Source organism: Aedes aegypti, chromosome 1 (genome assembly GCF_002204515.2).
Source record: "Aedes aegypti strain LVP_AGWG chromosome 1, AaegL5.0 Primary Assembly, whole genome shotgun sequence".
NCBI lineage: Eukaryota > Metazoa > Arthropoda > Insecta > Diptera > Culicidae > Aedes > Aedes aegypti.
Genome location: NC_035107.1, coordinates 122664099 through 122689096, shown reverse-complemented (window position 1 = coordinate 122689096; position 24998 = coordinate 122664099). Strand labels below are relative to the sequence as shown.

General features: G+C 38.6%; 1 protein-coding gene across 3 annotated transcripts in view; it reads left to right on the top strand.

The window, feature by feature from the left end:
• Nucleotides 1-24998, top strand: part of LOC5579439 (E3 ubiquitin-protein ligase HECW2) — a 137772-nt gene that overhangs the window by 33720 nt on the left and 79054 nt on the right. For 2 of the 3 annotated variants that reach the window (XM_021846885.1, XM_021846880.1), the window contains exon 1: nucleotides 14396-14973. The exons of the other annotated variant lie outside the window; for it this stretch is intronic. The gene's annotated coding sequence lies outside the window, so the exon portion shown is untranslated. Of the gene's footprint in view, nucleotides 1-14395; nucleotides 14974-24998 lie in introns of those variants that run through there. 3 annotated transcript variants of the gene reach the window in all.

Sequence of the window (24998 nt, the reverse complement as noted above, 5' to 3'; positions counted from 1 at the left end):
ATTTCTACAAATATTTCAAAAAGAATTTATTTATGAAATCTTGACAAGTTTCATATTATTTCACAAGGAATCACATCATGAATTGTTTCAGTAATTCTACACTGTTAAAAATAATGAAGATTATACGTCATGTAAACTACAGATGTGCAATGTAAACCTGAAATCATGTAAAAATGTGTTATATGTCATGTAGTCTCACATGATCTTGCTAGATAAGATGACATATGATTGGAGTTTACATGACATATTATGTAAGTATTCATGATATGCCACGTCCCAATTATGTATATTATGTGTCACAGAAATTTACACGTTTTGTTCGAATTATGTGGCATACAACATACTATGAAGATTGTAGGGAGTCCTCAAAGTATACGTCGAAGGGTTGTGCTACTTTTTACCGAATGTTGGTTCCCCGAATGTCGTTTCCCCGAACGCCAGTTCCCCGAATAGCCCACTACCCCGAAAAGTTTTTGGCACTCATATTTGTCATAACTTTATACATTTCAGGGAGTGAACGTACTGGTCATCTGATATGCACCCTTCTTTATTTGATTGATGGTTCTTACGAGTTTTACTATCCTCAGCATTTTTGGCATCATGTGTATAGTCGAGAATGACTAAATACCTCCTTCTTTGGATTGCTTATCGTTCTTTCTAATTCACCATCCTGCCACTAAACACTATTATAGCACCTATTTGAACTGCTAAACTTTTCAGGGAAACGGGGCATTCGGGGAACTGGCGTTCGGGGAACCGACATTCGGGGAAACGACATTCGGTGAAAAGTAGCACAATCAAGTCGAAGATCCCACCTTCGAGTGTTCTTCTCTACATTTTTATGATATTTATACATATATTCCTTCTAAAACTTGACCGGATCTATAATTACGCTTCTTTTGTGTTAAAACAATTCATCGTTTTGTTTTTTTTTTTTATATTACAAGATATTCTTTTGGAAATTGATACTGTTAAATCTCTCGGTCTTTCAGTCGGTCCTCGGTCCTCTGCAGTCCTTCAAAAATCAATTTTCTCTGAAAACCTTGATGAAATGCTACCTGACATTAATCAAAAAGTTTATTATGAGAAACCTGTAAAATTTCAGCAGTTCACCTCGATTAATACCCGATCATCCAATCTTTTCGCTAAAATATATTAGACGACCTAGAATCTATCAGAAGATTACGTATATGTCTAGCCTGCTTTGGAGTATATGGTCAACACGATACTGATTCTTCTCTTCGAATGCCTATTCCTCGAATGTTGCTGAGTAGCAAACGAAAATTGGATGTGTTACGTTTCTTTGTCTGTGCCCGCACTTTTCTGTCGTCAGTACGTCGTACAAAAACCTCGTAAATCTCGTATTTTATTAGCGGTCAAGTCCTTTTTCTGTTTGCTCTCTGCGCTGCCGGAGCGTGCTTGCAGCGCTCTTTGATTCCTTTCTCCGATATATGCTATTTGACGACGAGAAAGGATTCCATTCATGGTTTCTTTTCATTTCTTTTTTGCTGGGAACGTGTATGTACTCGGAAACCAGCCGCCCGGCATGAGGCGACGTTTGGCACGAAACGGTAATTAAATTTATTTTAATTAGAATTGCCCACTCGTAACTCTTCCGCTATGATGAGCTGTGAAGAGTGTACATGATTCTTGCTTTGTCAGCTGTTAAAAATATGAATGGTGCCCAAGCATGCTGGAGTTAATATGTTATGTTAATACCAATCTTCTTCTTCTTGGCATTAACGTCCTCACTGGGACAGAGCCTGCTTCTCGGCTTAGTGTTCTTATGAGCACTCCCACAGTTATTAACTGAGAGCTTTCTTTGCCTAAGTTGCCATTTTCGCATTCGTATTTCGTGTGGCAGGTACGATTATACTTTATGCCCAGAGAAGTCAAGAAAATTTCCATTACGAAAAGATCCTGGGCCGACCGGGAATCGAACCCCGGACACTTTCAGCAAGGCTTTGCTTTGTAGCCACGGACTTAATCCACTCAGCTAAGGAAGGCCCTCCAAGAATGCCAAGAATGTACGAGATGTAGAGATAAACTATCAGAAATGTACAGTGAATCAATTGAACGGAGAAGTTTGTTTCCATACCATAAACCACACATAATAAAATTCTCGCACTAAATTTGAAAATTTTAATGTTTTAAACTAATAATTCAAAAACTTTGTGCTCTCAAATGCGAGTTTTAAAGAATCTTTAAAAGTATATGTTCTTAATTGATTTGATAAATTTGATATTTTTCTCTTCTCAAAAGATATCTGCTATCACCAAAACTGATGACCCCTTCTTCCAATTAAAGCGAGGATTTAAGAGACGCGAATGACTTACAGTCAATTACTCACCAATATGACGGCATCGTTTAGGGCTGATCTCAGCACCTGCTGAACATAGCGTCATACTGTGATTAACAGATATCAAATTAACGATCACTTTGGCGCGTGCACTATGTGTTCATAACTTTAAATTATATACTCTTCACATAAAAAACGAAACAAGTTCACAACTGCGATGCATAAGAATGATTCACACACGTTAGCGACGTCACAACCATTTCACTAACCAATCATTAACGATCGCACATCTGCAGTGCATTCATTGCGTTGAAAACAGACTTGACATCATCGTAAACACTTCAACTCCACATCCCAAACCCATTCCTGGCAGGGTTGCCATTAATACAAATTTATCTTAATTATAAATATTTCATCTGAAATTTTGTGACTAATTTTCTTGGAAATAAAATATGAATAAGAGTTTATGCCGACACTCACTATGATGAATTATTCATCGTTTGTTGAATAATCCTATTTGCGTAACATTGCCGTAGTTGTACTAAAAAAAATGTACCTAGCCATACATGATTGAAAGATTGGAAATTAGCATGAAACGAGCTCACCAATTGATCCTCCATCCTTGACTGAGCAGCCACAAACCACTTTCAGCTTGGACTTTACGAAACATTGTCCAGTAAAAAGTGCGAAACGAAAAAAATACAAACTTACTGCAAGAACATCAAAGTGTATCAAAATCTGCCCTAAAATTATTCAGATCAAATCTCCATAGTTGTATATATTCGGAAACTTTGAAATTTAAACTGGGCTTTTGCAATCCTGAATTGTTGTTACAAATGATTGGTATTATCTTGTTTGTAATTCTATGCAAATCTCAAGTCCTTGAGATGCCATTTCAGAATTAAGATATTTTATATCAGGACACATAAATACAGAGACCTAATACAAGTAAAACAAACAGATTCAAATGTGGCAACCCTGATTCCCGGGTCTGATTGATTTTTTTGTTTGTTTGTGCCTATGAACTCAATTTGCTAAGCCGTGCCCTCTCACTTTTGTTTTGTTGTGTGTACGGAAATGGGTATCTTGCGCTTGTGCCCATAGCAAACGTATTCCATAGTGCGGAGAGAGAGGAAGCATGCATCATTGCTTGCTGCTGGTTTGTGGAATGGTGATATCATACCACAACACGACGCCACTACGCGTCGCCATGCTTTGCCACTAAAGGAGCGTTACGATGCGTAATCTGCTTTATAACGAGAGTGGCTGACAAGGCATGTAATGTGTTAATAATCTCTCTATCTCTCTTGGAGCGGTGGCGCCGTTGAGTGTTGGCTTTTTCGTTCACCAAGCAGACTGCTTAGTATCTCACGAGCATTTTAATTATGTTATTTTATAAATTTACATTTGAAAACAAATTTAATAAATTTGAAACATTCATTACTGATTACAGCCCTCGTATTCGTGATTTTCCACGAAGTCGCCGACCTCTACCTAGTTCCCTGCTGAATATTATTTTAGCAATTCTTTCTTCCGACAACCACACTAATTGACCAGCCCACTGATGTCTGCCGTATTTCGCACGCTTGATAATGTTCGCATCTCTATACACTTAATATAACTCGACTGCGTCTGCGCCACACACCATTTTCGAGTTGCTCACCGAGTATTGTCCGCAGAACTTTACGCTTAAAAAACACCGAAGGCTTTCCGGTCTGCCCTTTTCAACGTCCACGCTGCGTGCCCATAGCTACCGAAAGGATCAATGTTTTATAAAGGGCGAATTTTGTTTCCGTTTGCAAGTTGTGGGACCTAAGTTGGTTACGTATTCCGTGAAAGGCCCTATTCGCAGCCGCAACACGTGTTCTCACTTCGCGGGAAACTTCATAGTACCATGTCACATGGAATACAAATTCTTCAACAACTTCAAACACGTCCCCATCAAACACTACCTCAGCACCATCACCACCAATTCTGCCTTTATCTCTAGCTGCAACCCTGTATTTCGTTTTGATAGAATTGATGATCAGGCTTATCCTCTCTGTCTCCCTCTTCAGAGGCACGAGGGCCTCCTCCACTGACCTGCGATCGATTTCAATAAGGTCGATATCGCCCGCAAAGGCAAGGAGCATTTGCGACCGTGCGATAATAGTGCCGTTTCTCTGCACGCCAGATCTCCTAATAGTACACTCTAGTACAATGCTGAACAGTAAATTCAAAAGTGCGCTTCCTACCTTCAATCCATTTAATGTCATGAACGAGGTTGACACCTCGTCTACGATCCGAATACTTGATTTCGAAACACCCAGCGTAGCCTAATAAGTTTTACCGGAAAGCCATGTTCAGACATTATCTGCCATAGCTCGTTTCTTTTCACTGAGTCATATGCTGCCTTTAAGGCGAAGTAGGCCGTCATGAAAAAATATCAGCATATTTTCTGCAAAAGCAAAGCGCAAGTTGTGGAACTCTTCTTTCTATTACCTATGATGACTGAGATTTATCACTTTGAAATTGCAAGCTGCAAAATAAACATGACTGCCAAAACGAATGACGGGCTAGTTAGCCTTAAATCAATAAACAGATGGTGAGTCTGCAAGTTATACTCACGGAATTTATCTAGGATCATTCGCAATGTAAACATCTGGTCCGTTGTCGAGCGGCCTTCACGAGAACCAGTTTTGTATTCGCTAACGAAGGACTCCTCGAGCGATCTCAGTCTGTTAAACAGAATGCACGATAGAACTTTATACGCCGAATTTAACAGGGTAATCCCTCTGTAATTGGCACACTCCCGTCTGTGCCCTTGCTTGTAGATTGGGCGTATGAGGCCATCGTCCTCCCATACCTTCAGAAGTACTCGGTGGATCGACTGATAAAGCTGCTCACTTCTGACTTAAGAAGCTTGACCGGGATCTCGTCCTTCCCATACGGCTACCATACGGCTTTTGGCGTCATTCTTCACGTCTGTCACTCTCTGGCACTTTTCATCGAATCAGTCGTTTCTTTTTCGTCGTTGACCAGTGCCAATCACATCCCGCGCCGTTGTTGTCACAGCTTCGTGGATAGGTATTTCTAAACCAGGTGTTATGTATTTCTTAACTGATCATTTGGTCCACGGAATCATTCGTCGTTTTCTACATCGAATTGATTTCATAGGCTTATTTCATATGAAATCTCGCATTTGACTGTAGCCTTTTGTAAAATGCATGTACTAAAGCAATTGATTCACTAAGGCGCCTTCCACAAATAACGTAACGCTCGAAGTGGAGAACAAATTTTAAAATTTCCGTACAAACGCGTTCCTGAGGGGAGGGGGAGTTGGTCGCTCCTAGAAATTCAACATATCTAAAGGCCATACTTAAACTACTCAAATGTGTCAAGCTATTTAAACTTTGAGCTCAAGTTACTCTAATGACTAAAACTGAAAAAATCGTTATGTTCCAACGAAGGATTCGTACATTATGTTCCAAACATTGGAACGCAATACGAAATGAACGGGTTTGGATTACAAAATGCGTCATACAATAAAACAAGACTCACATAACTTTTGATCTTCCCTAAAAGCCATTGATGACCGAGTGCATAGCTCGCTGTTTTTAAGCAAATGAATGGATAAGTATAGAAACTATCAGCCCTGGGAGATAGAGGAGGATCTTCTCTTCATGGTAGCATAAATTAACGTATAAATTCATTAATTGAACGATTTTTTTGTCTTTAACATGGAGGTTGAACTCTATAACAAAGCTAGATACACACATACTATGAAAGTTTCGTTGCAGAAAGCAACGAATGATTTAATAGTTTAAGCAAACGATTTCGTTATATGAATACATGTCTCCAGTGTAATGGATCATTGAATTAATCAAAACGGCCACTGTGAAAAGAGTAAATAGCGCCACCGTGTATTTGACGTTGCTGATTAGATACGGTAAGTGCCGGAAACGTTACCTTCAATTATCCATCATGACTTTCCTGAGCTGTCCGGAATTTGAATCAATATGTCCGAAATATAAGACAAACAATATAACGAATAATAGACCAAAATATAATTGAACTATATCTTTTTGTTATTTTCCCTAAGCTTATATAAGACTTTCGTTTTCTATGTTTTTGCAGGTAAGCATCGTAATTCATGGACTGGCACATATGTAAGTTGTACGAATCATTACATTATATAAATTTAATGTTTTATAACACTTCTTACGAACTTATTAACCCCTCTGCCGGCAGCTTCATTTTTTACCGCCAAAAAAATATTCAAATCGCGATAACTTTTTTGTTTCTTAATATTTTTGCACCACTTTTTCACAAGATCTCAAAAAACTCTTCTAGTTCATATCGATATTAATCATTGCTGATCTGGTTTTAAAGATATTCCGATGTTCCTTGGGGGACCGACATTTTCCATATAAAATGTCTTTGGTGGCCATTTTGTTTTGGTCAATTTATCAAAAAATAAAATGTGTACTATACAATACCAGGTAATAGGGAGCTACTCTGAAAAATAAATAATACAAATTAGTTCAGTATTCTTGGAGAAATCTGAAAATTACGATATGTTTTTTAAAATTTTCAAGATCTTAATTTTTCCAGAGTGGTACCAGAAACATAAATACTCATTATTGCAAGACGGCTGCACCAAATTGCTTCATTTTTTCACAACATACTTACATTAATGTATCATTTCAAGGAGTGAATATCCGAATACGATAAAAAATCTGTAGCCTGAAATATTCACGTGGGTTATGGCTACGCGTCGGTCCCCAAGGAATTTTGGAATATCTCCGGATTCAGATGACCAATTATCAATATCGACACTTATTCGAATACTAGAAGAGTTTTTTGAGAACTAGTGGAAGAATGGGGCAAAAATATCGAGAAACAAAAAAGTTATCGTAATTTGAATATTTTTTTTTTAGCGGTAAAAAATGAAGCTGCCGGTAGAGGGGTTAACGTCATCCCTTTTATGCTACAACTCTGACACGAATACACTGTGCTGTAAATTGTCATTTGAAAAATATGATTATAATAATTTAGGCTACAATAAGCAAGTGTAATCTTTTCAGGAGAGGGTAGAGCGACATTTTGAGTTATCCAAAAAATAGGTTCTAATCATTTTGAACGCCCTTTCGATCTTACCACATATTTCCGTTAACTGAAAATTTGGCCTTTTAGAAATGAGTGTTGAAAAAACAGTTTGAAGGCTAGTTTGAATATTTTTTTTAAACGTTTCCATTAAAAAATAGGAAATTGTCCAGTAGTAGTTATGTTTTCCATGATATATTATGATTTTGAATCTGATAATCTGGCAACACTGCTTTGCTTCTGTTGATGAGATAATATCAATCATTTTTAACATGGAACTGTCACGTTTTTTTTTTCTAGATTTACGTTAGAATTACATAGCATATTCCGTCTATGCATTTGTTTACATCGTTGGAAGACCGGTGCTTAAACAAGCCTGTCATTTTCATAGAAAACTGTCAAAGAGCTGGCCAGATCAGCTGATTTGAAACGTCTCTTGAAAAGGCCTATAGACTGATTGTACACATCAATGGATGCTACTCCGTGATTGATCGGAACTAGTAAGTAGAGTTACTGTGCACGTGCTGTAGCCTTAGGTGCAGGAGCCTCATTGCCTGCAAGCGCACGGGAGCGCTGTACATTGTGAGACCTTTTTTGGTGCGCCTCATTTTTCTTGAGATGCGTCTCACTGCGGTCTCATGCGCTCCGTCACATGTGCTGTTTAAAATTCAGCGCAATAATTGAAGTGACTACAAAAGTTTTCAACGAGGATCGAAATTGTTACTCTTGGATCGCGAATCTTCGACCATATCATGTAGGCCATGTAAACACCTGCATAATAAAGCGAAAATAGTTATAGAGGCTTTTCGTTACTAAGCAGTTGTTTCACAACTTGGATACCGATGGCGAGCCGTAGGGCCGAGCAGCACATGAGACGAGTCTCCCCGAGAGCACATCACCTAGCGCGCGCTTTTAGAATTTTCGTGAGCCTCCGTCTAGCGCAGCACACTAGGATTCCGATGAGCTGAGAGACTGTTTGGTTGGAGGCTCGTCAGTACATTTATGTGCTCCTGAGAAATATGTAACTCTACTAGTACGAACTGCACTTTGATACAAATGTGTAAGGGTGAGGCTTTCCGCTCAAATGAACAAATCTCGAAGACTTATTCAAACATACTCAAGTCAGAAAAGTAAACAAACTTAGTTTATCAATCCTACGTGTATCGCAAAGAGTTGCTTAATATCAATCATATCAGCTGATGGCTGATGGTCTAAAACTATCACTATCACTTGCGAGTTATCAATATCACTTTGATTTGACAACCAACAGCAGTGATGCGACATCGCACTCTAGATCATAATCACTGCGGAATAAGTGATCACGTGGTAATTATCCATGCTATTACTGTTTTTTAGTGACCAACAAATAGTTTCAACCCATCTGCAACACTGTCAAAAATATGTTACTGATAAATTGCCATTTTAACTGCTTAATTCAAGGCTAAACTTAACCAATCAGTGATATCCATAGTCTATCGCCATCAATGCACTTGTGATGAAGAAGACAGCATGATATTTATATGATGTGGATTGATCCGAATTGTATCGCAGTCGGCCTGTACAAATCAGCAAATTTTAAGCGCTGATAGCGACCAACTCTGGTATCCCAGACGAAATTCTACACGTTCCGCTCTAAACCAACTCGATTTTTCACTTTCCGGTTTTTCAAAACGACGAAAGTAAGATTCTCCACATTCACAACCTAACCGGTACTTTCGCCGCTCCGTTGTATGGGAGACAAAGTGACTTAACCACGAATCAAAACAAAACACTACTTGAGTCGATTTTACACTGGTACAAAAACGTCGTAAGTAACTGATTGAAACGGTTTATCATTTTATCATACAATTTTTGTATGAAATGATAGGAACTACCTTTAACCTTTTAACGCGAGCTGATTGCATGCAAAATTTAAGCGATGTACACGGTGAAAAAATGTTGAAAAAGGGATTCATTTAAAAATAGTTTTAGAGGAATGCTTGCGATTCTTTTTAATTTACAATCTCAAAACTGTATGAAAGTTATTTACGTCGATTTGAAAAAGTAATCGAGAAATATTCGCTTTTAATTCGTATCATTATTTTTGTCGTTTAATGCACCGGATAGTTTTTTTTTTGCAAGTATGAGAGAATGAATAAGTACTCCAAAAATCCTGAGTTTTTAATCATGAATCTTAATTTTCAAATTTCATGATATTCAATATGTATTGCAATTCACCAGTTTTACTTGGCTGCCCAAAAGGAAGCTCAACTTTCGCAAAATAAAAAGGATTTCAAATTAGACGTTGAGTTATGGAGAGAAAACTTCATTACACGTGACATGGACTCAAGGAGACGTCGGTTTTTTTTTGAGATACAGTCAACTTAGCATAACTCGATATTGATGGGAGCAACAAGTTAGGGAGGCATCGAATTGCAAATGCGGTTCAAGGGACCATCGAGGTAGCCATGAAAACCTGTATCCTACTTTTACTATGGTGCTCTAACTCTATTTTGAGACACAGATTTTCGAGTAAAAGTGGGTTGACTATTTCAGCTTATGGAGAGCACGACGTATGGAAGTTATGAAAGATTGAAAAAGCCATCGAGCTATAGAACTTGTCGAGTTAAAGAATACTGATTTGCAAAAAGTTATCTGTACATATTTTTTTCATAACTTTTTTTTTCAAGTTTAGATAACGATAACGTTTGTTTTGACTTTCTGTCTCCCCCCCCCCTTCAAAATTTTCGAGCCAAATTTGGCGTTTTGATCATATTTCAATCAGAACGCCAAATTTGGTTCGAAAGTTTTGAAGGGGACCAAAAGTCAAAACAAATTTTATTGGCTTAAACTTTAAAAAAGGATATATCAAAATATAATAAAACAAGGTTTACAGAAAACTTTTTAATAAATCAGATGATTTTTAATATTTTTCAAAAATAAATTTGTACCGGATTCATTGGGCTTATAAATTTGATTCAAGGTATACAATTTATAAATTTAAAAACTGTGATATTTTTAAAATCACTTTATTTCAATGAAATTTATAGAACTGTATTAGTTCCACTTGGGCTGACCCTTCGAATCCTTGTCGCCAGGCTGAGTTTAACCAAAAGTATTATTTTTTACGTAAATAACGTTAATAAAAAAAATAAAAGACGGCTGAATTTTTGTTCCTAAGTAATCTTGTGGAATAAAATTCAAAAACTTCGTTCATAAGTCAAATTAACAACTTTTTAAGTGTCAGGCAATTCGTTTTAAATTTGTTGGTGCACTCAGTTTAATGGGTTTTAAACTTTAACCTTCCTTAGTCCCTAACAAAAAGTTATAAATTGTGACTTAGGGTTGTATTCAACCCGATAATTCAAACAGCTCGCAAAAATCAGTGTGTTCACCGAATATAGTTCTGTTGGGCTTAAATGAAAGGTACACATATCTAGTGTCAGAAACCCTCCCGGGTTAGATAACTGTGGCCACCGGAAAAAAAATCCTTTAGAGACCCTTATTTTGAAAACCTTTAGAGACCCTTACTCTGAAAACCTGGAGTCCCGGTAGGTGGCCAATCTGGCCAATTCGATTGTCCATTTCCTTACGATTTTTTTTTATGTTTGGATGTATTTTGCCGAAAGGATGAATGGATGGTTGTTCTGGTCCTTCTAGAGCACCGGAACGGCCACGGCGAAACCCGTAATATGGGAACTTTAAGTTTCAGCACCAAAAGTAGGCATGCGACGGCTCAATCTTCATGATTTTAAATCTCTGTGACTCTTCTAGTTCAATTATAGATGAATGACCACTCTGGCTCATTGTGACCACCGAAATAACCCAGGAATGACCAGGTATGTTCCATGTGCCTTCCCCTTAATATTGTTATCCCTCGAGATATCCACTTATATTGATCCAGATATCTCTATAGTAATTTTTCTTTCAATGACTCCATGAAGTCCTTCAAAAAATTATTCTCCTAAAATTCTCTCTGTAAATCCTTGATGAAATGAAATTTATGACTTATCAAAAAGTGTGTTAAGGGAATCCTCAATGAACTCCTTCAAGATTTATTTTGAAAATTCTTTCAGAAATACCATTTTTCTTCAAGAATGAATACAGAATTAACACCAACTCTTGAATTTCACAAAGAACATTTACAAGCAATGCCAGGGCCTCAACAGGGATTCCCAAAGATATTCCTCTAATGGTTTTGCCAGTAATTTGCTTCGAGAATTTGAATATATTATCTTATGAATTTCACGAGGAATATTAACTAAGCTTCTTAAATGAAGTTGGCAGAGTTCTCCAGATAAAAGTATTTAACTTAGGAATTTCCAAAGTATTTCTTCTTGGATTTTTCTAAGAACTACTCCAAATATACATATATCTGTGTCTATCTATATAAATTAAAATGAAATGGTGTTTGTATGTCACGAAATGGCTTGAGCTCGGGTCAACGGATTTACATACCTCTTTCACTATTGTATTATTCAGTTCCAACGTGTGAATGAGAAGTTAAGGAAATGTCCTAGGCATAGCCGGAAAAACGGAAGTGAACTTCAGTGTCACTTCGTATGTGAAATTTTCCAGAACGTTTTCAACAGAAAGACAAGGTTATCACATAAAAATAATATTTTAACGATTCCTGCAAGAATATTTTCAAAAATTTCTTTGAGATTCCATCAGAGACTTTTCCAAGAAAAATATCTTGAAGTTATCTCTGGAGTTATTTTGAAGATTTCCTAAAAAGTTCCTCAAGAATTCACATACGAATGTTCGAAACTTGGAGTTTCATTTTCTTCCATCTTGAGGTACAGATATTGTACTAAAAATTGTCCATTCTACAAATATTCAAACAGGACTTTTTCCAAGTATATGTTTATTAGAAATGCTTCCAATGCTGTGTTCTGTTTTTTTTTGTATGTTATCTATCAATATATCTAATAATACTACCAAAAATAAATCTGCCGAATCAGAAGCAACATTCTCAAGATGTAATAATTTTCAGCAAATGATCTCCTATAAAACACCTGGATAAATTCTTAAAGGGCTTTCCAAAGAAATTTTTTCAGAAGAAATTCCTAAAGAAACTCCTACATGGATTTTTTTAATGATTTCATTTGAAAAAACTATGCAGTAAACATTTTGCATTAGTTCAGATATTTTTCCAGGACTCCATCCAATGCTTCCTTCAAGTTTTATTTTTAAAATTACAATTTATCAATGTATATCTCTAAGCCACCTACCAATAACTAATCTACACAATTCAAAGGATTATTATTTTTATTATCTTTAGTATCAACTAACGCTCATAGGAATGCTAAGTAGAGTTCCTGAGAAAACTGCATAAAAGTTCTTTTATGAATTTTTGAAGGGATATTGGTGGTCTTAGAAAAATCTTGAATCTAGGAGTAATTGTTAGTGTTAGTGCTAAAAATATGTATAAAATTATGAAGAAAGTGTTTCTAAAAAAATAATATTATAATGTTTTTTACAGTTTTTCTCAAAGACATTCATAGATGATTTTCTTAAAATCCTTAGATGTATTCAATCAAGAAACTTCATTGTGACTAAAGAAGGAGGATGAATGTCCTTAATAGTTAAATACTTCATGCCAAAAGGGGGAATAGGTTTTGTATAATGATCGATTTTACCGCTTGCCCCTCCCTGACAAAAATCCTGTTATCTGATAAAAAAGCTTCTATGGCGAAAAAAGTTGTTGATATTATGCCATTTTTTTATTATTTTATGGCTTAAATCCCAAAAGTTTACTACTTAAAGTGTTAGAAAAGTTTTATTTGATCTGTTTACCTTATTTCATAATAAAATAAACATTTGTATGAATTGCACGAAAGTTATGTAGACATCTACACGGTGAATGATAATCGCACGGCAACTGGTGACATGACGGTATATAAAAACTTTAAATATTGAAAGCTTACTTTTGTCAAAGCTGCCATATTCACATTGATATATCGTGTGGTAGGAACGAAGTCTAGAAAATTTTCATTAAGAAAAAATCCTAAATTGACCGGTGAACGAACCCAGACATTCAGCATTGTTTTGCTTTGTAGCCGTACGTTTTACTACTACGCTAACATATGCTCCATTGAGTGTATAAAAACTAAGAAATTTGAAGATTCACAAAGTTTGAAATTAGAAAACAATGAAATTTGAAAATATTGAAACTTCAAACTTTGAAATTGAGAGTTTTTAAATTTAAAAACTTTCAAATCTAGAGGTGATTTTTTTTGAAATTTGAAAGCTTTGAAGTTTAAAAGACACTGCCATTTAAGAGTTTTAAAACCAAAAATCTATGAAAAACTATGATTTGGAAATTGGAATTATGTTGTAAAGACTACAAATTAAGAAATTTTATCCATCGAGAGACAAAGGGGCGGAATTGTTCAACAATTCAAAACACAGAATCATTGGATCAATAGTTGAATTGATCAAGGGAAATTTGATGCATTTATTTAATTTGGTAAATTTTATAATCTGGATTAATCTGACAAATATGATTATTATGATTTTTTGATGAATCTAATGAATTCAATCAATAAAATAAACCTATGTGGAAAAAAATATTAAATCTATCAATTTGATCAAATCATAAAATTGACAAACCTTTTGCAATACCATTCATTAAATTTAACTCTCCCCGCACGTGATCGCATCGTTGACTGGCTCTCTGTTTTGATCGCCCCATGAACAACGAACCGTCACGTCCAGTCCAGAGCAGCGAGAACGTAACGGTTGCCTCATTGGTTGCTTGGGTCGAGAGAGAGAGAGAGAGTTCGCAAGAGCCAAACAACGATGGTGCCGGCTTAAGGGAGAATCCTCGTCGCACCGAAGCATTACGAACTGACAGCATTCTCAACGTTACGTTACTTCACTACTAGGCTTAACTGGCGCCCGACGACGTCGCGTCGATGAGGGGCGTCGTCGTTGTCGCCTATCAAAAGCTAGAGCATGCTGCTCGTAGCCGTTGGCACGTTGCACATCAGCTGCCACGGTTAATCGAGGTTTTAGTTAGTGATCGGGCTTGGGCGTCGACACGCAGGCTTGAGTATGGTCGTGGGTGTTTTGTTCTCTGTTGAGGCGTAAGCGTTAACTACACTATTAACCGTTTTCGTCGTGGTCGTCGTCGTTGTTGTGGTTAATCGTCGCTGAGAGTCGATTAGCGAGCGATTCCGTGGGACTACCATCAGTGAAAATATGATCCTCGAACGACGAGGATCATACTCGATGATCGCTGCTCGGGACCGATTCCTGATCGTGGCCGGTCGGCTTCGATGATCGCTTTAGTTTGGGCGTGCTCGTGATCCGACAAAGAAGTGTTCAGTGCGAGCAGTCTTTGTTAGGGAAAACAGTGAAACGTTTGAAAAAAAAAACACCGATATCCAGAAGAAAGCAATCGTTTATGAATGGGAGCAAACCGAAGGAGTTAGTGATAACATAATGGGGAAGAATTTGAACCCTCGCTAGAAAAGGGGTTGAAGTGATTGAATAAAAAACAAACGAGTCTTATCAATCGGTCTTGAAAAGTGTGAAGTACAAGAAGAATGTCGTGATAGGATACATCGAAGAAAAGTGAAACTATCGCGAGGCGAGAATAAATGGTATGAATGTGTACATCTGAAACACCTGGAATCGAAACAGGGCATTGATAGCGATGTTATTTCCTGCAACAAAACGTAAGAGACTGCTGGCTGCTGACTGTTGGCTTGATGGATAAATGAAGAATTTCGAACTGTTACAACGAAACCTTTGTTCATTAATTTCTACAGTGCTCATTAAGATGAATGTGATCTTGAAAAACAAACAACCACGATAAACTATACAGGAAAAGACACCGATAGAGTTAGAATACCTACTCGATTTACTAGACCTTTATGATATAGAATGCACGCATTATTCAGTTCACGTGAACAACATGTATTTTCTAACAACTGCTAGAAATGACATTTTTTTCGGTCATTTACCCCTTCAGAAAGTTGCTACATGACTAAGTAGTATGTTAACAATGGCAAATTATTTTGCAATCAGCAGAACAACATCACACCAACTGACTCATAATTTATAGATACATAGTGAAGACTGACGAATGTGAACCAATAACTCTTTGGTTTCTAAATGACGATTATACTCAAAAAAGCTTTTGTACTTCAATTATAATCAGGTATATGAGGTTGATTTATGTGAGAATATTATTAGTTGAGTTTTGAAAGCATTGGGAGAAATCTTCCATTTTTGCAAGTATGATACATCCACTTCGTATCTTTTTTTTGCAATCTACTACAGATGAGACGCAGGTTTTTTTTTAATTTTAAAATCAAGTTTTCATGCCAAACACTGTTGAATGCTTTTTCTATGTCTAGAAAAGCAACACCAGTAGAACAGCCTTCAGATTTGTTGGAACGAATCAAATTTGTTACACGTGAAAGTTAGTGAGTCCATGGCGGAATCCGAACTGTTCATGGGCAAAAATTGAATTTCCGTTGATGTGGAACATCATTCTGTTCAAAACTACCTTTCCAAAAAGTTTACTGTTGGAGGAAAACAAGCTGATGGAACAATAGCTGGAAGCTTCTGCATGACTTTTGTCAGGTTTTAAAATTGGTACAACCTTGGCATTTTTCCATTTGTCAGGAAAATATGCCAACTGAAAACATTTATTAAATATTTCAACTAAAAATGATAAGCAACTTTCTGGAAGTTTCTTGATAAGGATGAAGATAATTCCATCATCGACAGGAGCTCCCATATTTTTGTATTTTTTCAATAATAATTCTCACTTCTTCCAAATCAATCTCCCAGGAATTTTCAAAAACGTTCTCTTGATTGAGAATATTTTCGAAGTCCTGAGTAACTTGATTTCCTATTGGACTAGTAAGTCCTAAATTTAAATTGCACGCGCTTCCAAACTGCATAGCAAGTTTTTGAGCTTTTTCGCAATTAGTTAGTTATATTTTGGTTTCCTCTTTCAATGGCTCCTGAGGTTTTCTCTTCAAAATTTTAGATAATTTTCCGAAGGGCTTAGAGCCTTGTTTAAGAAATTTTATTAAAAAAAAATCTTTGTTTGTTTTTGCTTCTTACTTGAGAAAATCGTTTTATAATTTCTTTCTGCAGATCCTGCCAGATAATTTTTATAGCAGGATCGCGAGTGTGTTGAAATTGCTCCTTCTCCTCACGTTTTTAAGACGGATCTACAGTTTAAGATCATCGTCTACAATCACGGATTAAAATTTTACTTCACATATAGGTAATGCATTGCTCCTTGCTTGAACTATTCTATTGGTAAAGTTTCAATATCAAGTTTTGTTAGTAAAGATAACTATCGTTGTATGTATGTATGAAAATGGAGCTGATAGGATTGAGAATCGCTTTCTGGGATATTTGAAATGTAACAGGGACATGATCAGAATCAAAATCAGCATGCGTAACCGGTTGGCTACAAAGATGACTAGAGTCGGTTAAAACCTAATCAATCGTAGATGGGTTTCTAGAAGAGGCAAAATATGTAGGGCTATCAGGGTATTGAATTGAGAAATATCCTTAAGAGCTACCATCAAAAAGATCTGCCGTTACAATTACTTTGAGAATTATTCCATGACCGATGTTTGGCATTTAAGTCACCAATGACAAAAGAATTGACTTTTTGCGAGTCAAATTTCGCAAGTCAGTTTGGAGAAAATTAACTTGCTGTCCAGAGCATTGAAAAGGCAAGTAGACAGCTATGAAAGTATATTTACCAAGCTGTGTTTCAACTGAAACACCTAAAGTTTCAAAAACTTTAGTTTCAAATGACGAAAACAGTTGATGTTGATGATGATTACAACACCCCCACATGCCCCATCAAGTCGATCATTACGATAAACAAAAAGGTTAGGATCTTTTTTAAGTTTGGATCCAGGTTTTTAAAATTTACTGAGTAACTGCTATATGCACTACCGAAAGCTAAACATTACATATAGTTTGCAATTGGATTAAATGGACAAATTGATGTGAAGTTTTGCGAAAAAGTTACATGTCATGAGAATCGAACTCACGACTCCCTGATCTCTAGTTAGGGTGCGTTACCCCTACGCCATGAGAGTCATGAACGCAGAAGTTAACCTGAATTCGATTTCAGCTCAATAATCACGTGGTCCTTTTTCACAAAGTGCACCTCTTTTGCCTAGGCTACAGACTGCTTCGATTTGGTGTTCGGAAAATTGGTCTAGTGCATCGAATTGATAGCTCATTTCGATGCAATTATCATTTCAATCCCCACTTTTTTGGAAGGAAGTTGTGAATTCAGATATTCACCTTGCCTTTTGTTTGTAGTTGGTACCATGTTTAGTGAATAGACGAAAGAAGACTAGACCTCCTGAGAGGTTTTTTTTTTCTAAAGACGTTGTCCAAGAAGGATTACCACCGCTAGCTATAGGGTCTAATGAAAAATCGAAGGCACGGATCCAAACAAGGATCGTTAAGGGATCAACACAGCTAAAAATATGTTGTAAATTTAAGTTTATTTTAATGCACATATTTGGAGCATCAAAATAAACCTAAATTTCAACGACCAATCCATTATTTTTCAATCAAAGTCACTTTAAATTAACACGATCATGTAATACTCAACCAATTTTAGTTGAAAATCATATGTATATTCATTTAAATTCACATGATGCTGTTACAACACACCAATTTGATTTATTTTTACAGTAGACTTCAGTTTACATTACATTGAAAATTAAATATTTTTTTCTGTGAATAGTAGAACAAATAGTACTGAAAAATACTGTTTTATTGCTTAGGTAGTTTTTAAAGAAAAATTTCCAAAAGCAGAGAGAATTCGTGTGCGCACAGCACGAAGGTACGATGCGCACTAAATGCAAACTAAATATACTATATTTATCCATCATAATCTAAACATCTGAAAAAGTTCCATCAGGCATCCTGTTCTGAGACCGTTCTCAGCTTCTCCAGCCTTAATTCAAGTAATTTGGTCCTAAAATGTTTGAGGAATTCTTGTTTTTATTCAATAATACGAAAGAGCATGTTCTTGCAACTACTTTAGCTATTTTTACGGTTGTAGGACATTTCCCAGAAAGTCAAACCCCAGAACGACATTCCCCAGAATGACGTTCCCCAGAAACCCATTCCCCAGAATGGGACATTTCCCAGAAATCCTTTCCCCAGAATAGGACATTCCCCAGAAAACCATTCCCCAGAATGGGACATTCCCCAGAATCGTTTTTATACGTTTTTAAATAGTGGAAAGAAATAGGTTATTCAGTTTTTTTTTGTCGTTAAAATGTACCTACTGAATTGATTCAAATTCCAGACACAGTCGTCAAATCAGCCAAAATATTATTTTGTCAAAATCATTATTATGGATCTCAAGCGAATAAAATCGGAATTGAGTTCAAAAAAACCTTTCAAACGGCGAGGCAGGTCTTGGTCACCTAGGGGGAGGGGGGGCATCGTTTGGCCAAAGGCACGGCCCTTATAAATTTCAAAACGTTTGTACGGACAAAAGATCACGAAGGGGGCAGGAGGTGCTTTGAAAATCCAAAATAAATGATTGCGTGGTACATCGGCAGACCTAACCAAAATCTTAAGGGAAAAATGCTGTTTAACAATTTTACATCTACTTAACATGATTGTACTCTTTAATGAATGTTCGAATCCTCTGAGCAGAATCTCAAATAGAGAAACTTTAAAGTAGATGGAGTACCGTGTACCTTTTAATTCCGCTCCTAAATGCTTATCTTTGACAGATACGCGTATTTCGACTACCACTTGCAGTCTTCTTCAGTGTCAGTTAGTCGTATCCACTACATGATTGTACTACTGTTATTTCCCTGAATATCATTTCTCGGAATGCCACCTCTCCGAATAACTCGTTTCCCCAAAAGACATTTCCCCGAATGACTCGTTTCCCCGAAAAATGATGCAGTTCAAACAGGTGCAAGAATAGTCTTGAAGGACTGGGTGCTGAACTAGAATGAATGATAAGCAATTAAAAGAAGAAGACAACATGGATTATAACGTCATCCTCGACTGAATACATCTTGCCAAAAATTCCGATGATGGTGAAACTCGAAAGAACCGCTAATGCAGTGAAGAAGGGTGCATATCAGATGACCGGTTCGTTCATCACTTTGAAACACTAAAAGTTATGACAATTATAAGAGCATAAAAACTTTTCGGGAACTAGGCTATTCGGGGAAACGGGTTGTTCGAGGCACTGGCATCCTGGGAACTGGCGTTCGGGGAAACGACAATTGGGGATCCGACATTCGAGGAAAAGTAGCACAACCGTTTAAGATAAGCTGCTCTTACATATGTCATACTATGTTCATGATCAAACTTGACTCAAGCTATTGTATAGTTATTCTTCCTTCTTTTTTAATTGGTTGTTCTTTCTAATTGTATTTTCAAGGTGTAGTTTGTCTACAAAATAAATTGATGGAATATGCTTTCTGGTTTCATAGAATATTCTCCCTTCTTTTGAACATATGCTGTTCTTCCTAGGTGTATTGTCTTCGTAATTATGTAGATTAATGGAATACAATTACACTAGAAAATTTCTCTTGTCTTTGGTAACTTCCTTTCATAGAAAAACTAAAGCTACAAAAGATCGTAGCCTTTGTGCACTAGGGTGGCCCATATTAATCAGATCACAATAAAATACTGCAAACATTTGAACAAAGTTCATCAACTCTAAGGAGGGACTAAACGTGCTTGAAGATTGTAAGGAGAAAATCGTCAAAAATATATAAAAATTGTTCAAAAGGTTCGAATTACATTTGTGACCAAAGGTGGCGCTGTATTTGATGAATTTCTAGAATTTTTGATTTAACCCAGACAACCAGAATGTACATTCCTTGTTGAGCTACCGTGCGAGACAGTCGATAGTTCTCGTGTGTCCGGGTTCACACCCGTTTTTTCCCGAATATTTGGTTGTTCGAGGCTTAGTGCCAAGTGTGTTTATTGGAGTGAAGAGCCTTAGTTCGGCTTGGAAGCGGAACACTTTCGGCGAAGCCATTGTGTTGCCGTTAAATTGAGTTTTGCGCAAAACTGTTGAACGTTTTCGCCAACGCGTGGATTTTTCCGATCACGTGCATCATCGAAAGCAGCCCGCACCCCGTCCCGTGTGCTACCTGTGTGCAGTGCAGTGTGATCATCGGCTATAGTGTGTGTATAGCGTAAGAGCAGAGAGAGCGAGAGACCACACATCCACAAGTACCAGCGAGCGGCCTGTTCTTTTCGGATCACGTGTACCGTCGATGGCAGCCCGTACCTCGTCCCGTGTGCTACCTGAGTGCAACGCAGTGATCATCCTCTGTAGTGTGCGACAGCGGAGACGCGCCAGCGAACGGTCGTCCGCCATTTGCTACCTCTCCCCAAGCGTAGACGCCCATCGGTTACAGCATCGACGACGCCAGCGTGGATAGAGTAAAAGATAAGTACCTCTCGTTGTTCTTCTCCTCTTCACGTCTTTTTTGATTAGTTTTTACTGCGTGTGAAAGTTTTCCCTCTTCCCTTTCCCCTTTGTATGTGTGTGTGTGTTTTTTTTTTCAGTTTGATTCAATTTCCATTTCTGTGAATAGTGTTAGTTTGAGTTATTCGTGCGCCCTTTGCGGTGTTAAGCTACCGCAATGGGTGTAGATGATGATGGCGGGGGAACGTCGTATCCCCTCACTGAGTCTTCGAATGTGTTGAACCAACAAAACACAAACACCTCTATGCCCAATCCATGTGTGTCCCCTCAATCTGATGTGTCTCAAATGGACACCAATATTCTATCATCTCCTACGTCCCCCCGCCTCAAGGCCTACCCGCCCGACTCTGGTGGGCCTTTTGTTGTTTTCTTTCGATCCAAAGGCAAACGGTTGAATACTATTCAGATCAGTAAGGATCTGACTAAGCGATTCTCTTCCGTTGTCGCAATTGACACAGTGGGTTCTGGTAAGCTGCGCGTCACCGTCAGTGACCGTAAACAGGCCAATGAGATTGTGGCCTGTGAGCTCTTTACTCGTGAGTACCAAACTTATCTACCAAGCCATCGGGTTGAGATTGCGGGAGTGGTCACCGAAGGCAGTATGACCTGCGAAGAATTGATGCAGGGTTGTGGTCGCTTCAAAAACCCTTCTCTCCCATCTGTCCCCATACTGGATTGCAAGCAATTGCATTCCGTATCCCTGGTGGGAGAAAAGAAGATCTATTCACATTCTGAATCCTTCTGTGTGACCTTTTCCGGATCTGCTTTGCCGAATTTTCTTGTAATCGGCAAACTTCGTTTACCTGTGCGGCTGTACGTACCGAAGGTAATGAATTGCACAAATTGCAAGCAGCTGGGCCATACTGCCCAGTATTGCTGCAATAAACCTCGCTGTGCTTCTTGCGGGGAGAGACATGTGGATGGTGCATGTAGTATACCGCCAAAATGCGTTTATTGCAACGAAAGTCCACCACATGCCCTCGAAAACTGCCCGACGTACGTACGCCGGCAGCAACATCAGCGACGATCATTAGAGCAGCGCTCTCGGCGTAGTTTTGCCGAGATGTTGAAAAAGGCTGCTCCGTCTGCTGAATCACAAAATATCTACTCTTCTCTGTCTCTTGATGATCAGGGCTCCGACTCTGAGGTTGGTGAAGGAATTTCCTTCGTTTTCAAGGGTTCATCGAGGAAGCGTGTGAGACTCCAGAGACCCACCAAAAAGCCTCGGAATCTGCCTAGCAGTGATGACCCACCAGCCATGAAAAATACTAAGCCTGTCGCGAAAGTCTCAAAGCTTTCACCTCCTGGATTCAAACTCCAAGAGGAAAGAGACTTTCCGCCACTACCGGGAAGATCTAAAATCCCAAATAACCCAAAATTTCAGACTGCTCAGCCAAAAGAAAGTTCGCATTCGGAGCCCCTAGGGCAACCTCAGGGCGTTCCAATGTTTACGCTTTCTGGCATTGTGGATATCATCCTTAATTTCTTCAATGCTTCTGACCCAGTGAAGAACATTGTCAAAGGATTGCTTCCATGTGTGACTCCTCTTTTGAAGCAACTGGCTTCTAGAATGCCCCTCCTTGCAACGATCATATCTTTTGATGGATAAATTATCCACAGAGGTCGAAGATATGATTTCTGTTCTGCACTGGAACTGTCGTAGTATTATGCCTAAATTAGATAGTTTTAAATTTTTAGTTAGTAATTTACAGTGCGATGTTTTTGCGTTATCAGAAACATGGCTAACACCTGATGTGACCCTTCCTTTCCATGATTTTAATATTATTCGCCTGGATCGATCCGACTCATATGGAGGAGTACTTTTGGGGATCAAAAAGCATCACTCGTTCTACAGAGTCGATCTGCCGCCGATGTCAGGCATTGAAGTCGTTGCATGTCAGGTGACTATCCGAGGCAAAAGCCTCAGTGTCGCCTCCATATATCTTCCTCCGAGATCGGCGATATCTCGCAGAGATCTCTCTCACATCTGCTCAGTTATGCCTGAACCACGGTTGTTCATTGGGGATTTCAACTCCCACGGAACAGGCTGGGGAGAACTGTATGACGACCACCGATCAACGTTGATTTATGACCTCTGCGACGACTTCAATATGACAATTCTCAACACTGGGGAAGTTACACGAGTGGCACCTCCAGCTCAAGATGGAAGTCCTAGGGATAGCCGTTTAGACCTCTCAATATGTTCAAGCTCGTTATCGCTGGATTGTTCATGGAGGGTAATCCAGGATCCCCATGGTAGCGATCACTTGCCGATCGTAGTTTCAATTTCCAATGGAACACAACAGTCTCCATCCATCGATCTCGCCTACGACCTCACGAAACACATTGACTGGGGAAAGTACGCGGAAACGATCATTGATGGAGAGCAAGCGGTAGAAGTACTTCCTCCGTTGGAAGAGTATCGCTTTTTATCCGAGTTGATTCTCAACAGCGCTCTTCAAGCCCAACGCCGTCCTGTGCCTGGTCCGTCGGTTCGCAAGAAGCCTCCCAATCCGTGGTGGGATGAAGAGTGTAAGGCACTCTATCGCGAGAAATCCGCCGCATTTAAAGACTTTCGGAAACGTGGTTCAATTGACAACTATGAGCGCTATTCTTCCCTTGAACGCAAGTTTAAAAGCTTGGTTAAAGCGAAGAAAAGCGGTTATTGGCGTCATTTTGTGGAAGGATTATCGCGTGAGACCTCGTTAAGAACGCTTTGGACCGTCGGAAGAAGAATGCGTAATATATCGTCGGTTAATGAAGATCGAGAGAGCTCTCCTCGGTGGATTATCGATTTCGCTAAGAAAGTTTGTCCGGATTCCGTTCCTGTTGATCGCGTGCGACGAGATATTCCGGTGGATAGGGACGCCATGGATAGACCTTTTTCGATGATTGAATTTTCACTTGCTCTCCTTTCATGTAACAATTCCGCTCCAGGAATGGATCGAATCAAGTTCAATTTGCTTAAGAGCCTACCTGACGTCGCAAAGAGGCGCCTATTGAACTTGTTTAATCACTTTCTGGAGTGTAACATTGTTCCGGATGACTGGAGGCAGGTGAGAGTAATAGCCATCCAAAAACCCGGGAAACCCGCGTCGAACTATAATTCGTACCGGCCAATTGCGATGTTGTCGTGTATTCGCAAGTTGTTAGAGAAGATGATTCTCTTTCGACTGGATCAATGGGTTGAATCGAATGGCATGCTGTCAGATACGCAGTTTGGTTTTCGCAGAGCCAAAGGAACGAACGACTGTCTTGCGCTGCTTTCTTCAGAAATTCAACTTGCCTTTGCCCAAAAGGAACAGATGGGTTCAGTGTTTTTGGATATTAAGGGTGCTTTTGACTCAGTTTGTGTTGATGTTCTTTCAGACAAACTCCACGCAAGTGGCCTTTCATCAATTTTGAACAATTTTTTGTACAATTTGTTGTCCGAGAAGCATATGAGTTTTACTCATGGCAACTTGTCAGTTTCACGAATTAGCTACATGGGTCTACCACAGGGCTCATGTCTGAGTCCCCTTCTTTATAATTTTTATGTGAGAGACATTGATGACTGTCTCATGGAAAATTGCTCGTTAAGACAGCTTGCAGACGACTGTGTTGTTTCTGTCACAGGACCAACAGCAGCCGAACTACAAGGACCCTTACAAGATACTCTGGACAATTTGTCTACTTGGGCCTTAAAGCTGGGTATCGAATTCTCTGCGGAGAAAACTGAGATGGTTGTCTTTTCAAAGAAACACAAACCTGCCAAGTTTCCGCTTACACTCATGGGTAAAACAATCACTCATAGCTTATCTTCTAAATATCTTGGGGTCTGGTTCGACGTCAAATGCACCTGGGGAAAACACATTGCGTATCTGACACAGAAATGCCAAAAACGAATCAACTTCATGCGAACTATAACCGGAACATGGTGGGGAGCCCATCCGGAAGATCTGATCAAGCTGTACCAAACAACCATCTTGTCGGTCTTGGAGTACGGTAGCTTTTGTTTTCAATCCGCGGCGAAAACACATATGCTGAAGATACAGCGGATTCAGTACCGTTGTCTTCGCATCGCGCTAGGTTGCATGAACTCGACTCACACAATGAGTTTAGAGGTACTTGCAGGAGTACAGCCTCTGACAGATCGTTTCGCGGAGTTAACAC